This window comes from Narcine bancroftii, chromosome 3 (assembly GCF_036971445.1).
Source record: "Narcine bancroftii isolate sNarBan1 chromosome 3, sNarBan1.hap1, whole genome shotgun sequence".
NCBI lineage: Eukaryota > Metazoa > Chordata > Chondrichthyes > Torpediniformes > Narcinidae > Narcine > Narcine bancroftii.
This window is the reverse complement of record NC_091471.1, coordinates 260,117,019-260,132,221: the sequence shown is the minus strand read 5'-3', so window position 1 is coordinate 260,132,221 and position 15,203 is coordinate 260,117,019. Positions and strand designations below refer to the sequence as shown.

At 43.0% G+C, this 15,203-nt stretch overlaps 1 long non-coding RNA gene across 1 annotated transcript in view; it reads left to right on the top strand.

The window, feature by feature from the left end:
* Positions 1-7,982: 7,982 nt before the first annotated feature.
* LOC138758608 (uncharacterized) overlaps positions 7,983-15,203 on the top strand; it is a 41,189-nt gene continuing 33,968 nt past the window's right edge. The window contains exon 1 of the long non-coding RNA XR_011354357.1: positions 7,983-8,178. This is a non-coding gene — a long non-coding RNA (uncharacterized lncRNA). The remainder of the gene's footprint in view (positions 8,179-15,203) is intronic.

Below are 15,203 nucleotides of genomic sequence, written 5' to 3'. Positions count from 1 at the left end.
GATGAGCTGTGTTCAGTGGAAAAGCAATTAGTGTCCCAGTTAAGGGTGGCCCAGTGGAAACGGCACAAAGGGCTTTCTATCCTGGCCAATTAATTGGGATGCCAGTAGAAAAGGGGTGAAAGACACACCCAGGTCTAAAATTTAGACATACAGCCCAGCCCAAGACCCTATGCCCACCAAATACACCAATTAACCAATAATCTCTGTATATCTTCTTAGACAGTTCCTCCACCACCTCCAAACTGGTGAGCTGCGAGCTGACAGACAAGGCCAATTTGACACCAGCAGTCTCTTCCATAGCTATAGAAAGATATGATTGGCAGATGGGGTAGTTTGGGAGGCGCACTCTCTCAACTATTTATACTGCACTTGTGTATCCTCACAATTCAAGAATATCATTGCCCTCCTCTCCATTTTGAACAATTATGAAGCGGGGATTCCTACGATTTGATCAAGATATTACCCTTTCTCTAGGCTTTGAGAACATCCTGAATAATTTCCTCTATTTACCTGGTAATTTCTTGCTATTAAAAGCCACAGTGTGAAGGGTTTATTTTGAGAATCTGGCATCAAGCCCACAATCCATGGGGCCTGCCCCGTAGAGATGATTGAATGTAATGAGGGCTTCTTTGCTGGAGACTTTGGCAATAGAACATGTTAGTGCACTTAGTCTGTCAGTGTACTTGGAGATTCTATTTGCACGTAGCTATTACAAGAAGTCCATGCCACAGAAAATACAGGAGGGTTAGGTTCATCGTTGGTCTAGTTGACCGAGATTTATGCTTGTTTGCTACAAGAATGAGAAAATGATGACTCTGAATGAGTACATGTACAGGCATCATCTAATAGTGCAGTTTGACGATTGAAGTTGATGTGATCTTGCATCTGGAATGGAAGTGACTTGTTTGAAGTTTTCCATATGTGTTGCAGAATAGTCCCAAGCTGGTAGGAAGCAAGTTAGGAAGTGAGATACAGCACAGGGTGAGGGGCAGAACAATGTAGGGACATTGACTCTGTCTTGTTTGACACCCATCTAATCCAAGGTTGAATTGAATGCACTTTCATTTTCCACAACCTTCAAAGTTCACAACTCTCTAAAAGAAGAAATTCCTCCTTCATCTCTTTATTCTGAAACTATACCTTGCCCGTTCACCAGGGAAGTATTTTAACAGCATTATCCTGTCAGGCTCCCTCAGAACCTTTTGATTCAAAAGTTCACCTCCAAAGAGTATAGACCCATTTTTTCAACCTTTCCTCATAAGCCAGCTGCTTCTTCCCTGAAATCAATCAAGTGAACCTTCCTTTTTTTAAAAGAATTATCCAAGCACATCCGTCCTTTGGTACAAAAATGCATGGCTGCAACCTCTTTCAGACCATTTTAGTTGTAACAAATCTTGTTAGTTCATCTTGCAATAAAAACTAACATTATTTATTTTCCTAAGTGCATGCATACAGGCACATTAACATGGTGCTTTTCAATCAAGGACATCCAGATTTCTCTGAAACATTTGTTGTTCTCACACCAATTAAATTATATCCTGCTTTTCCACCCTTCCAATAAAAGAACTTTTCTTCACCTGCTATATTTTGCTTGCTCCACTTCTTCACATCATCCACTAACTGTCCTATTCTTATTTGGCTCCACAATCACTTAGTGGGAAAAAGAGAAAAAAATGCCAAACTTTGAATTAGATTGCAGAGCAGAAAAGTTGCATTTAAAAAAAAACAGAAATCTGGAAAGCTTTGATGGGCTGACTGTTTGTGATCTGATTTCGACACAATTCTCCAGACACAACCTATGAATGCATCAGACTCAGACGTCACTGAATGCGTCAGTCTCGGACGTCATATAACAGAGAACCATTTCTGAACTAAAGCTAAAAAAAAAATTCAGGCCTGGAGACTGTTACCTTCGAATTCTGCTTGCATCAGCAGCACCAGCCTATTACACTTAAGACAGCATCTATCACCATGGTAACACTGACATCTGATGACTGCATTCTCTGCAGCAGGAGTGAGAGGCTGGAAATCCCACTCAGTCAGAAGGCCGAGGAGAAGCACACTGGAATTTAAAACCCAGCACACTGCAGTAAATGTGTGAACACGCCAGAAACCAAAGCCTGAACAGATCATTCAACTCACCATGCCTCCTCCATTAAAAAGATCATGGGTGATCGTTCACCTCAGTGCCATTTTCTGAACTAACTGCATGTTGCCTTATTCCATTAGTACCTAAAAAAACTCAAGCCAAAATGCTCCTTGTCCCATTGCAGAAGTAGCAAGTGTCAAAGAGACGGTATCAGTCCACTGCTGTCTTATTGGAGGAATAATAAAGAGCTGCATAATTGAATGACAAAACCAAAGATGAGCTCATCAGTGCTTGGGATTTAGAGACCTCTGCTCAATCTCTCACGGACAGTCTAGTCATCAGACCTGTGGGTTGCTGAGACGTAGTATAAGTGTTTAAACTCATTAGCCCCCAATTCACACACTTGGCCAGCGTGGTTAGCACAACGTTATTAAGCGTTATTGATCCTAGCGCAGTTTATGAGGAGTTTGTACGTTCTCCCCATGTCTGTGTGTTTTCCTGGGTGCTCTGGTTTCCTCCCACCCTTCAAAACATGCAGGGGTTGTAGGTTAATTAATGTATTTGGGTTGAGGCACAGGCTCATAGGCCGGAAGGGCCTATTACCAACATGTATGCTTAAATTTTAAAATTTCAAATTTATTCTGCCTAAAATTGTCTGGAATAAAGTTCTCACACTGGTTTGTTTCCTGACCAGTTTACACTCAAGGATCAGGTGCAGCTAATGTCAATTCCCACTATTTGGACTTGTTTTGATTCAGAAATCAATTGCCATTGTTGTCAGCTATTTATTATTTTTGCTGTTTGCAGGCAAATTGCCTTAATAATCCACAGAACAATCTCATTGTGCTGTGGAGTGCTTTATCAGTAAAATGCACTAAAAAAAAATTACATTCTTTCAAATCTTAAAGTCTCAAAAAGGAAAATCAGAATAGTCTGATAAGGGAAAGAGATTCCATCATTATAATACCAAACGAGGTAAAATTTCTCCACCTGCCTGTCCTGCACCTGACAATGCTGATGGCATGGGGTCAGTCTGTTCAACTTTGGCAGCAATCATCCTGTCGCACATCAGGATCACAAAATGCAAAAACACATGAACCTATTTCTTACCTGAGCTATGGGCTACTGAAATGCCCATAAAGGTATCTTGGCTGAGGTATGGATTAACCAGCCAACAAGTGCACAAGACATGGACATGAACAAATGGTGAGTGGATTGGAAAATATTTCATGAAGAAGCAAATAGTACGAATATGCAAAATGAACTTTCAAATTCTCATTTCCTTTTTTCCCCCCAAAAAACAAACACACTTAAAAAAAAGGGAAATTGCTTAACTGAAGTGAACCAATTAAAAATAAATACGCAATGATGGAGAAATGCAGTAGGTCAAATTGTCCTTCTTATGGCAAAGGTAAAATACATAACTGATGTATTAGGCTTCAGCCCTTCATCAAGGTTAGGAAAAATGTCAGCAACCATCTGAATAGAGAGATAAGGGGGAGGAGTGATCACAAAGGCAGGAGGTAATAGGTGGAGAAGGGAGGGCGGGTGCAGCAGCAAAGCAAGGGAAGGAGGGATAGCTAGGTGAATAGAGAAGGAAGGAGGTGGAGGGCTAAGGGAAAGAAGGGAAGGAAGGTGGAAAGGAGAACAAGTTAGCAGAAACCAGAAAGAGGGTGAGCAAATTTGGGTTCTTGGGAGTCACCATCTCAGAAGTCCTTTACTGGACCCAACACACCAATGGCATCGTGAAGAAAGCACCTCAGAGCCTCTACTTGCTCAGGAGTTTGCAGAAGTTTGGTATGACACCAGAAACCCTGGCAAATTTCTACAGATGTGTGTTGGAAAGTGTGCTGATTGGCTGCATCATGGTCTGTTATGGGGACACCAATACCACCAAGCGTAAAGCCCTCCAAAAGGTAGTGGTCACAACCAGGACATCACAGGCAAAACTCTCCCCACTATTGAGTATATTTACAGGAACGCTGCTGACGGAGAGCATCAGCAATCATCAAAGACCCTCACTACCCATCACACGCTCTGTTCTCTGCCACTAAGAAAGAGGTATATGTGCTACAAGACTTGTACCACCAGGTTCAGGAACAGCTGCTACCCTCCCACCATTGGAATCCTCTACAACAAACTTAATCAGAGACTCATTTAAGAACTCTTACTTGTGCACTTTATTGATTTTATTTTGTTCTCAGTTTGTTTACATTTGTTATCTGTGTTTAATTTTTGCACTATCAATAAGTGGTATTTCTGCCACGCCTGCAGGAAAAAGGAATCTCAGGGTTGTATGTGATGTCATGTACGTACTCTGACAATAAATCTGAAATGTTGATGTTAATGCCATCCAGCTGGAGAATGCCCAGACAGAAAAATCAAGTGTTGTTCCTCCAATTTACAGGTGGTCTTGGTGGGATACTACACAAGTCTATGGACAGACATGTGAGTATGGGAGTGGGATGCAGCACTGAAATGGTTGGCCACTGGGAGGTCCCTGTCACTGGTGTGGACAGAGTGAAGGTGATTAGTGAAGTGATCTCCCAATCTGTGCCTAGTATCTCTGATGTAGAGAAGGTCACAAGGTGAACACCGAATGCAGTAAATCAATCCTGTGGATACACGTGAAGTATTGCTTCACTCAAATGGCCTATTTTGGGCCCTGAATGATGGTGAGGGTGAAGGTATGGGTGCATGTGGCACCTTCTGCTGCCACAGGGTAAGGGGCCATGGGGCATGGGAAAGAGTGCAGATGAATGGTAGGTAGGGATGTACACAAGGGAGCCACTTAGGGAGTGGTCCCTACAGAAGGCAGAGATAGGACAAGAGGGGAAGATGTAGTGGGATCCTATTGCAAGTGCCAGAAATTCCAGAGGATTTTGTGTTGGGTGCAAAGGCTGATGGTGTGGTAGATGAGGGCATGGGGAATCCAGTGTCTGTTGCATCTGGGGGCAGAGGGGGCCGGGGAAGATGAGCAGGAAATGGAAGAGATGTGGGTGTAATGCGCGTCGAAAGAACCAAAAACTTGTTGATCCAAACCAAGACTTTTATTAACTAAAAGACTGGAGCATATCACAAGTAGGTCGACCAGTCCAGAATGACCTGGTCTGGCTAGGAGCAATCCTTTAAGACCTGGCGTGGCTACGCTCTCAGCCAATCACAGTCATCCTACACTACCATCTGTACACATGTACATATACACATTGGTGATAGAATCTGGATGATCACAGTGGGTGAGGGCTGAGTTGATAGTGGAGGAGAGGAAGCCACGAATGTGGAAGAACATTTCAGGTCTGGAAGACCTCATCTTTTGAACAGATGTGGTGGAGACAGAGAAATTGTGAGATGAGAATAGAATCCTTACAGGGGACATGGTGTGAGGAAGTGTAGTCGAGGTCATTGTGGGAACAGGTGAGTTTGTAACATAGCTCCTACCTCACCACACCACATCTCCAGCTGGATGGCATTAACAGATTTCTCTGGTTTCTGCTAGCCCACTCCCAGTTCTCCCCCATCTTTTTTTTCCAGCTCACCACCCCTTTTCCATTCACAAAGCCATCCCTCCTCCATGTTTACTGTGATGCTCTCCTCCACCTTTTACCTCTTGCTTTTGCGACCACGCTGTAGTGCTATCAATTAGACGTGACAGATCAGAACTCTAGCTTTAATCACTATAAACTTAGGTCAAATCTTGCATGCTGTTGGACTGATTCCAAGGAGGGGACTGGATGGCACTGCCTTTATAAGGAATCCTGAAGGGTTAGGAGTTACAGTATCAGGGGCAGGTCAACCAGTACAATGCATATATTACAGTATTCCAACACACACGCCTGCCTTTTATCTTTTTATTCAATGCCTGCCAACTTATTTCTATACCTTAAGCCCGAAACATCGGTTATGTATTTTTAGCTTTGCTATTTAAAGGACAGTTTAACCTGCTGAGTTTCTACAGCATTATGCTTTTAGTTCAACCACGGTGTCTGAAGACTTTCATGTTTTACTTCTGAAGTGAATCAATGTCAGAAACACAAGTCCAACATTTGAAACAACCTAGGTTTGACAAAGGAGTTTTCTTGTATATGTCTGCTCACAAAGAGCTGGGCGCAGTTTGAAAACATCCAAAGGTTAACCTGTAGGTAAGATATGGCTGAAAGAAGCCGAGACTCAAGAGTTTAAAGCTGGAAATTCCCTTTCTCAGCCTCTAAGTAGCTTGTCAGTCATTTCAAGCTGAAGCAGTAAACAACAAAACAGCAGATAGTGGGGACTAATTGTAGTTCACGAAAGTGCTTCCAGAAAAGGCAGTTAATATTTTGATTCTGAGCACTTCTTCAGGCAAACAAACACAGGCTAACAGGCATTAGGTCACACATGTCAAACTCTGGCCCGCGGGCCGATATAATTATATTTGGTCCGCAAGATCATTTCAAAAATGATTTAGAGGTGGCCCGCTGGCCGCCGCGCCAGTATAGTGCATCCACAGCTAATACTATAAATCCCAGAATGCATTGGCGTCAGCCCACTAATCGCCCCCACCTCCTCTGTTTACGTTGCAGGGTCTCACCGTGGACTCTGGTTTTGGGGCCTGGCCAGTGTCAGGGGAAGCCAAGGCCGCTTCCCAGCGCCCGGAACCGGAGGCCTCGGGCCTGACCTCGCCAGGACCGTTGCCCACTCCCCCTCCCTGCCGCAGGCCGACCCGCGACTCATGGTGACGAGGCCGCTGATCCGCCGAGATGCCGCCCTGCAGCGAGAGCCGATGCCCCCGCACTGTCGTTGTCCAACCCGATCGCCCGCAAACCCCGCCCTCCCGCACACAGGCCTGAGTAAGGATTATGAACTTTAATCTCAGGATAAAACGATCTTCCAATAGTTTCATGTCACAGTGATAAATATATTTCTGCTTAAAAATGATCCTGCACCTGGATACAAGCTCATTAGGCATAAAACTTGAAAAGTGTGTAAATCAAAGGATATCTGTACCAATGGAAAAAGGGCATGGCAAATAACCCTGCTAGAGTTCATGCCCACAATCAGTCACCCATTGGATTGTTTCAGGAATCATGTTATTCTCCCACATTCTCAATAGCCCTCAGATTTTACTATTCGACAGCACACTAGCAACATTTGACAAATCCTCTATAGAGAAATATTATTTATTGAATATTTTCTCATTTGTTAATGCTTCTGGAAAGAGTTTATCCAAAACTATTATTAAACATTTATTTTAATAAGGAAAAGTTTAACATTACATATGTTGAAAGAAGAGAAAACATGCAGATGTTGTTGAAAATTTTCAATAAATATTTAGTTCGGCCCTCGACTTAGTCCAAGTTTTTAATTTTGGCCCTCCGTGAATTTGAGTTTGACACCCCTGCATTAGGTGGATTCGTTAATATGGGGATGAAGAGAAAATAGGTGAGAAGTGATGGGGTTCTATGATATAAAGAAATAAAAGGGGTGGGGAGCAAGAGGATGAGGGGAAAAAAAAGAGACTGGAAATTGAAGTATATATTGATGCCATCTGGTTGGAGACTGCAGAGACACAATACAAGGTGTTATCCCTCCAATTCATGGGTGGCTTCAACTTGGCAGCACACAAGGCCATGGAGTGTGGTACTGAAGTAGCTGGCCACTGTAAGGCCCTTCCTGTTGCAGCAGGCAGGATGAAGGTTATCTCTTTGTTCAAGCGCTGCGTGAACTCCTGATTTTCTACAGCACTTTTGTGAACTAACTTGTTAATCATTGCCTATGCACCACCTACCTCTGACCACAGACGGTCTGCCCCAACCGGTTTATCGGGAGCAGAAAAGGCAAGATAAAGGGAGGGGTGTGGCTTTGGCTTTAAGCCTCAGGCAGTTGCAGACATGCAGTTTCACTAAATTACATGGCAACAAGAGGAACTGTGGGAAATGCAGATTGATTTGGAAAAGAAAAAAAGGGCTCGGAAAAAAAAACAACAGGAAAGGGAAGAAATTGAGAGCAACTAGGAAAAACATTATCAAAATGTTCTCCTGTCTTCAACCTGTGATCAGTGTTATTTGCGCATTCACTTCATTATATATACCTGGAGTGGAGTACTGTGAACACAGGTCAGTATAACACTAGTGTAAAATATAGGTTTAAATTAGTTTGGGTGGAGGGTGGGAACCAGAATGTGATTGCAGAGAATAGGGCAGGTCAAAAGCATGGTGTTCTGAGTTTGTGTGGAAAGATAGGCAGGTGACAAAACATGAATGTAGCCAGTTAGAGGGTTCGAAATCTATTTCAATGCTAGGAGTATTAGGAATATAGGGGATGAACTTAAGAGAATGGATCAGTGCGTGGGCCATAGTAGAGACATGGTTGGAGGAAGAGCAGGATTGGCTGATGCAGGTACCAGGGTTTAGGTGTTTTAAAAGAATAGATTGGGAGGCAAAGGTGGGGGTGGGGAGAGAGGAGAGAAGTAGCATTACTGGTAAGGGATAGTGTCATGGCTGTAGAAAGAGATAATGTTGTAGAAACGATGTTGTAGAGGGAGTGTCCACTGAGTCAGTGTGGGTGGAACTCCGAAATAGGAAGGGAGCAATCAGAATCAGAATTTATTGTCACGAACAAGTCATGAAATTCAGTATTTTGCGGCAGCGTCATAATGCAAACATTACTATAAGAAGTAAAACGAAAAGTGCATGAAAAGTGAGGCAGTGTCTTTGGTTATTTGATTATTCAGGAATCTGATGGCAGAGGGGAAGAAGCTGTCCTTGTGCCGCTGAGTGCTGATCTTCAGGTTCCTGTATCTTTTTCCCCGACAGTAGCAGAGTGAAGAGGGCATAGCCTGGTGGTGGGGGAGTATGAGGATAGAGGCTTTTTAAAAAAAAAAATGACACCGCCTCATGTAGATGTCCTCAATGGAGTGAAGTCTGGTACCTGTGATGTCAGAGGCCAAGTTACAACCCTCTGGAGTTTATTCTCATCCTGACAGTTGGCATCTCCATACCAGGCAGTGATGCCACCAGCCAGAATGCTCTCCATGGTACACCTGTAGAAGTTTACGAGAGTCTTTGGTGACATACCGAATCTCCTCAGATACCTCACAAAGTATAGCCGCTAGCAAGTCTTATTTGTGATTGCATCAATGTGGAGGCTCCAGGACAGATCCTCAGGAATTTGAAGTTCTTGACCCTCTCCACTACTGACCCCTTGATGAGGATTGGGTCGTGTTCCCCTAACTTCCTTCTGAAGTCTACAATAATCTTGGTTTTACTGACATTGAACCCAAGGTTGTTGCAGTCACACCATTCAATGAGCTGATCTATCTCCCTCCTGTACACTTCCTCATTGCCATTTGCAGTGGGAATAGTCTATAGGCCCTCAAATAGCCCTCAGGATACTGAGGAGCAGATAACCAGGCAGATTTTGGAATGGTGCAGGGAATACAAGGATGTAATATTGACTGGCACCTCCTTACTTCAAGAGGGATAGATGGGGCTGAATTTGTCAGGTTTGTCCAAAAAGGTTTCCTGACAAAATATGTGGACCAGGAAATGAGGAGAGGCCATACTGGATCTAATTCTGGGTAGACCTCTCCATGGAGTGAGTGACTATAACTCCGAGTTTTAGCATAACTATGGATAAGGATGAAAGCAGAAAAAAATGGGAAAGTGCTTAATTGAGGAAGAGCTAATTATGATGGATGAGGCAGGAACTAGCGAGAGTAAATTGGAAACAGATGTTCAAGGAAGAAAGCACAAAACTAATGTGGAAAAAGTTTAGGGACCACTTGTGCTGGGTTCAGAATAGGTTTCTGAACAAGGAAAAGGTGGTAGGAAAGGGGAATCATGGTTGATTATGGCAGCTTGTTAAAAGGAAGCAAATATTAGATATAGGAAGCAGGAAATAGGAAGGGCTCGTGAGAAGTATATGTTGGTCAGGAAGGAGTTAAAGAAAGGACTTAGGAGAGCTCGAAGGGGGCATAAGGCCTTGGCATGTAGGATTAAGGAGAACCCCAAGGTGTTTTATGCGTATGTGAAGAACAGAAGGATGATGAGAATGAAAGTGGGGCCGCTAAAGGATAAAGGAGGCAACATGTGCCTAGAGGTCCTATTCACAAGAGAAAAGGACCTTGATCAGGGTGAGGTTGGAATAGAATAGGCTTGTGTGCTGGACAATGTTGAGATTAAGGAAGAGGAAGTGTTGGATCTTAAAAATATTAAGATTGGTAAGTCCCAAGGGACGAAGGGCCTGTAATGTGCTGTAGTGTTCTAATCTAATTAATACAGACAAGGACAGATCTATCATTTATGCTGTGATTCAGTACTGCCTGGATCAGGTCACTGCATAACAGTGGGGTTCAATATTGGTGTATCGTCAGAACAATGAGACACTGGGATAAAAACACAATGCTGGAGAAACTCATCAGGTCAAACAGTGTATTTTATATAAAGATAAAGTTACATAACCAACATTTCGGGCTTGAGCCCTTCGTCACAGTATGAGCAAAGTGTAGGCAGGCACCTGAACAAAACAAAATGGTGGGGAGAAGGGCACAGTCCTACAAGCAAAAGGTGGGATAAGGAAGGGAGGGCTCCCCAGCAAACTAGGGGAGAGAGAACGGCTCTGTGAATAGAGAGGAAAGAGGGTGGAGAACTGGAAGAAAGAAGAAGGGAATGGAAAAGAGAGGGAGAATGGGGAATGGGCTAGCAAAAACTAGAGAAGTACACTGTTTTACCTGCTGAGTTTTTCCAGCATTGTGTTTTTACTTCTGTGTTTTACCAGAAAATATTGGGACACGAGTTCAGTGGGTTCAACCATTTCAAAATATAAAAAAATTTAGCCAATTGATCTTTGGAAAAGTAAGGTCGATGTAAATTGTAATAATGAATGCTGCCAGATAGAGAAAATGAATTAACCAATGTCACAATGGAATCCCACGTAGCAACAGAAAATTCTTGTTGAAAATCTTGCTCCCATCGTTTCTTAGTCTTGTCCAAGGAATTACCACTAGACATCAATAATAACTCAGACAACTGATAACAACTTTTTAGTATTTGGTTTAAGATCATAAGTCTTCTCTATCATCTTTAATTTCAAATTATCTTTATTTAATTTTAAATTTAGAAAATAATTGTTCAAGAGAGGCCAAATTTTGGTCAAGAAATCTTGGAAAGATTGGATACCAAATTCTGACCATTGACAAAAAAAATGTTGTACTTAAGGCAAAAAAAAAGAAGACTGATTAATAAAAATCTAGGGAATCCAAAATGTTTTCTAAATTGAAACCAAATCCAGTTTGTTAACATATGTTTAACAACAAAATTATCAATGAATTTAGAAGCAGAAAAGGGTAATGGAGCTCCAACTATCGAAATGAGGAAATACTTCTTGGTAGAATCAATTTCCAAATTAATCTGACTAGCAACGTCCTATCCATTCTTATGATGAATAAGAAAATTATTATCTAATATTAGTTGCCTAATAATATAATCTAAAATTTGGCAACTCCGATCCCCCTTTCTTTTTAGTATTTTGAAGGAAAGTTTTATTATGACGAGGGCATTGTAATTTCTCATCAAAATATGATAGATGTAAGACTGAAGAAGGTACATTCTCTCATATGTTTTGGTCATGTCCCTTGCTTTCCAATTATTGGGAAAGTACCTTCTATATCTTGTCTTTAGTTCTTAATATTAATTTGGCTCCAAATCCTTTCCTTGCCCTATTTTGGAATAAGTCATCTGATTTAAAATTTGTCTGGACCACAATCCCATGTAGTTGCCCTTGTTCTTCTTATTGCTAGAAGATGGAAGGATGCTGTCCTTCCAACACATACTCAATGGTCATCTGATGTGATGGCACGCTCGACTCCGGAAAATAAATTAGATGTTCTACTAATGTAATGAACCTTTGTAGTGAACTAGAATTCTCTAGAAGTGTCCTGTACTGATGATTGGTCCTGCCTCTTGGCACCTCCCCGTATATAACACTGGTTTCCCACCTAAATCCTGAACCCCTCCGAAGCCTGTTCATGAACCCTACCTGTATTGCAAGTTAATAAAAGTGTTAGTTCTCCCTCCACTCGAGTGTGAATTTTTATCTACGCTACAATTTTATTAGCTTACAAACAAGGATGGAGGTGTTGCTCAAGCCCTGTACGCTGTTGATAGACCCCCCCCCCCCCAGTCCCCCAACAAGGCTGAGGAGTTCGCATGTTGGCTAGACTGCTTCCAAGCCTACCTGAATGCGACCAGGTACACCTTCCATACAGACAAGCTCTGGAGGTCGGCGCTCAACTCAAGGGTAGGGACGAAGGGGTACACAGTCTTCCAAGACTGCCAAACGTACGAGGCCACTGTCGAGGCACTGAAGACCCACTACATGAAGGCCCCAAACGAGATCCTAGCGAGGCACCGGCTTGCCCTATGCTGCCAATGGCCCAGAGAGTCGATTGACGACTACCTGCTGGATCTGCAGATGCTGACTAAGAAGTGCAGGTATGAGGCTACTTCGGGCCACGTCTGGGAAAATGAACAAATCTGGGACACCCTAGTCGCAGGCGTCTGCTCGAGGTATGTCGAGTTCAGAAGGAAGGAACTCGCTAGCCACATTGAGCTGGCCAAATAACTGGAACCAGGCCAGTCTCGAGAATGACGACCTGGACCAGCGAACTCGTGCTCTCGGGTGAGCACCTCCAAGGACTGGATGCTCCTGCTACAGTGGCCCTTGCTCTAATGACTGCCACTTCCTGAGTCCTGAGTTCAGAAATGCTTTTTCTGCTGCAGGGACAGCACCCTCGTGCCTGCTGTCTGACAAAGACTCTGCGTGCTCCATCCATGGGAAGAAGGGACATTGAGCGAGGGTCTGCCAGTGAAGTCCATGGCCTGTACTGCTCTTGACATCGCCTACCGCCCAGGGGCCCTTAACAACCCTCCAGATGCCTTGTCCAGGGAATGGTGTGCCTCCGCACACACTGGTCAACTGTGAACCATACACAATGAGCTCTACCATCCAGGGGTCACCCGCCTGGCTCATTTTGTCAAGTCCTTCAATTTGCCCCACTCTGGGAAATACCCCGAGGGAATGGGCAGGTTGAAAAAGGGAATGCCACAATCTGGAAGGCTGTCAAATTTGCCCTTAAGCAAAAAGGTCTTCCAGATTTGCGCTGGCAGGATATCCTCCCCATCGTGCTCCATTTAATTCAGTCACTACTCTGCACTGCAACCAATGCTACTCCTCATGAGCTCATGTTTACATTCGACAGAAGGTTGGCATCAGGGACTACACTCCCAGCCTGGCTCACTAGTCCTGGTCCGGTCCTTCTCAAGATGCATGCGAGGAGAAGCAAGACCGACCCCCTAGTGGAAAGGGTGAAATTGCTCCATGCCAACCCCACATACACCTACATGGAGTACCCAATGGTAGTGAGGTCAGAGTCTCCATCAGGGATCTGGCACCCACTGGAACAGAGGATCCATTGCCTCAAGTGCCTCACGAGCTACCTTGCTTTTCCCCCCCACCCCCGCCCAGGGCCTCAGGGTCCCGATCCAGGAGGAGAGTGAACTCCCCTCTATCATTGAATCGGATCCCCAGCCCACTACCCTCTATCATTGAATTGGATCCCCAGCCCACTACTCTTCCATCACAGGTGGACCAGGAGACTCAAGGAGCCCAAGGCCCCCTGGTGCTAAGGCACTCCACCAGGATCTCCAGATCCCCAGAATCTGTAAATAGTATTGCAAATGTGTCTATTATTGGCTTCTGATCCATCCACAGACCGTTAATTCTGAAGGAAAGGGTGAATGTAGTGAACCGGGATTCACTAGAAGTGTCCTCCTGGCTCCTCCCCCAGGGGCCCCTATGTAACCCTGGTTTCCCGTTTAAACCCTGAACCCCTCTGAAGCCTGTTCATGAACCCAATCTGTATTGTAAGCTAATAAAAGTGTTAGTTCCTCCCTCCAGTTGAGTGTGAACTTTTATCTACACTACAACCTTAAATTTATGGGGGGCCTTTCCTTAATTATTTTCAGAATTTATAAGATTATTGGATCCCATTTTACGGTTTGGTTGTCCTTTCAATCATGCATTAATGAAATGTATAGGTTTAATCATAACTTCACAAGGGAAGGGTTAGATTAGTTTTTCTTTTATATACATTTTGTTTTTTCCTCTTTCATATGTTGTTTACAGCTATTCATTAATATACATGTACTTTGTTGGATATACATTCTTGTTATTATCTATATATTATACAAGAAAGAAAAAAATTCAAAAAACCCTGCACATTATGGAAATCAGAAATAAACAAAATTCTAAGAGAAATTTGTCAGCTAAGACAGTAATTCTATAGGGAGAAAAATAAGAGATAATGTTTCAAGTCAATGCCTTTCATCACAATACAGACAGAGGGAGAGGTTAATATTTAGGATTCGTGTAAGAAAGTTTATCTGTATAAACATGGGTCCTGTACAAGTGGGGTTTCTGGCATCCTAGATACCTCTAGCTATCATCATTTGGACATTCTGCTTACGAATCCAAATCCAGAGAAGTTAAGCACTGTGGAGACCCCAGTTCTTTTTTTTTTTAAATGTGTCCATTCAGTTGATGTGCATGTCTCTGTCAGTAGTAGTATTTATTGTCCTTACATTATTATCTATTAAATGAGGCATTCATTTGGGAATTTTGGAGTTAATTTTATCAGCTAGACCAGCTGAGGATGTGCATTTCTTCCCCTGAAGGACATTACTAAATCAGAATGATTGGCTTGGTTATGGTTATTGGGATTCGATACTTTTTTTTTTTAAAAAAACATTCCAGGTGTACTTAGTTATTTGAATTTAAATTCCCCAGCTGCCAGGGAGGGATTCAAATTTGTATCTCTGGGCTGAGAAACAGCTTCTTCCCACGGGAAGACTGCTGAACGGCTGATGAACTGCTCATACAAACTGTCCGTGACATAACTTTATTTAACAACATTTACTTATTTTAATATTTTTCTATCTGCACTGTGGGTATGTATTGTTTGTCTATATGTATGTATGAGTGTTGTTACATCCAGATGCTCTGCACTGAGAACTGGAGAATACAGTTTGATCAGTTTGTACTTGTGCAATTGGATGATAAATGAACTGAAATAGTCCAGAAC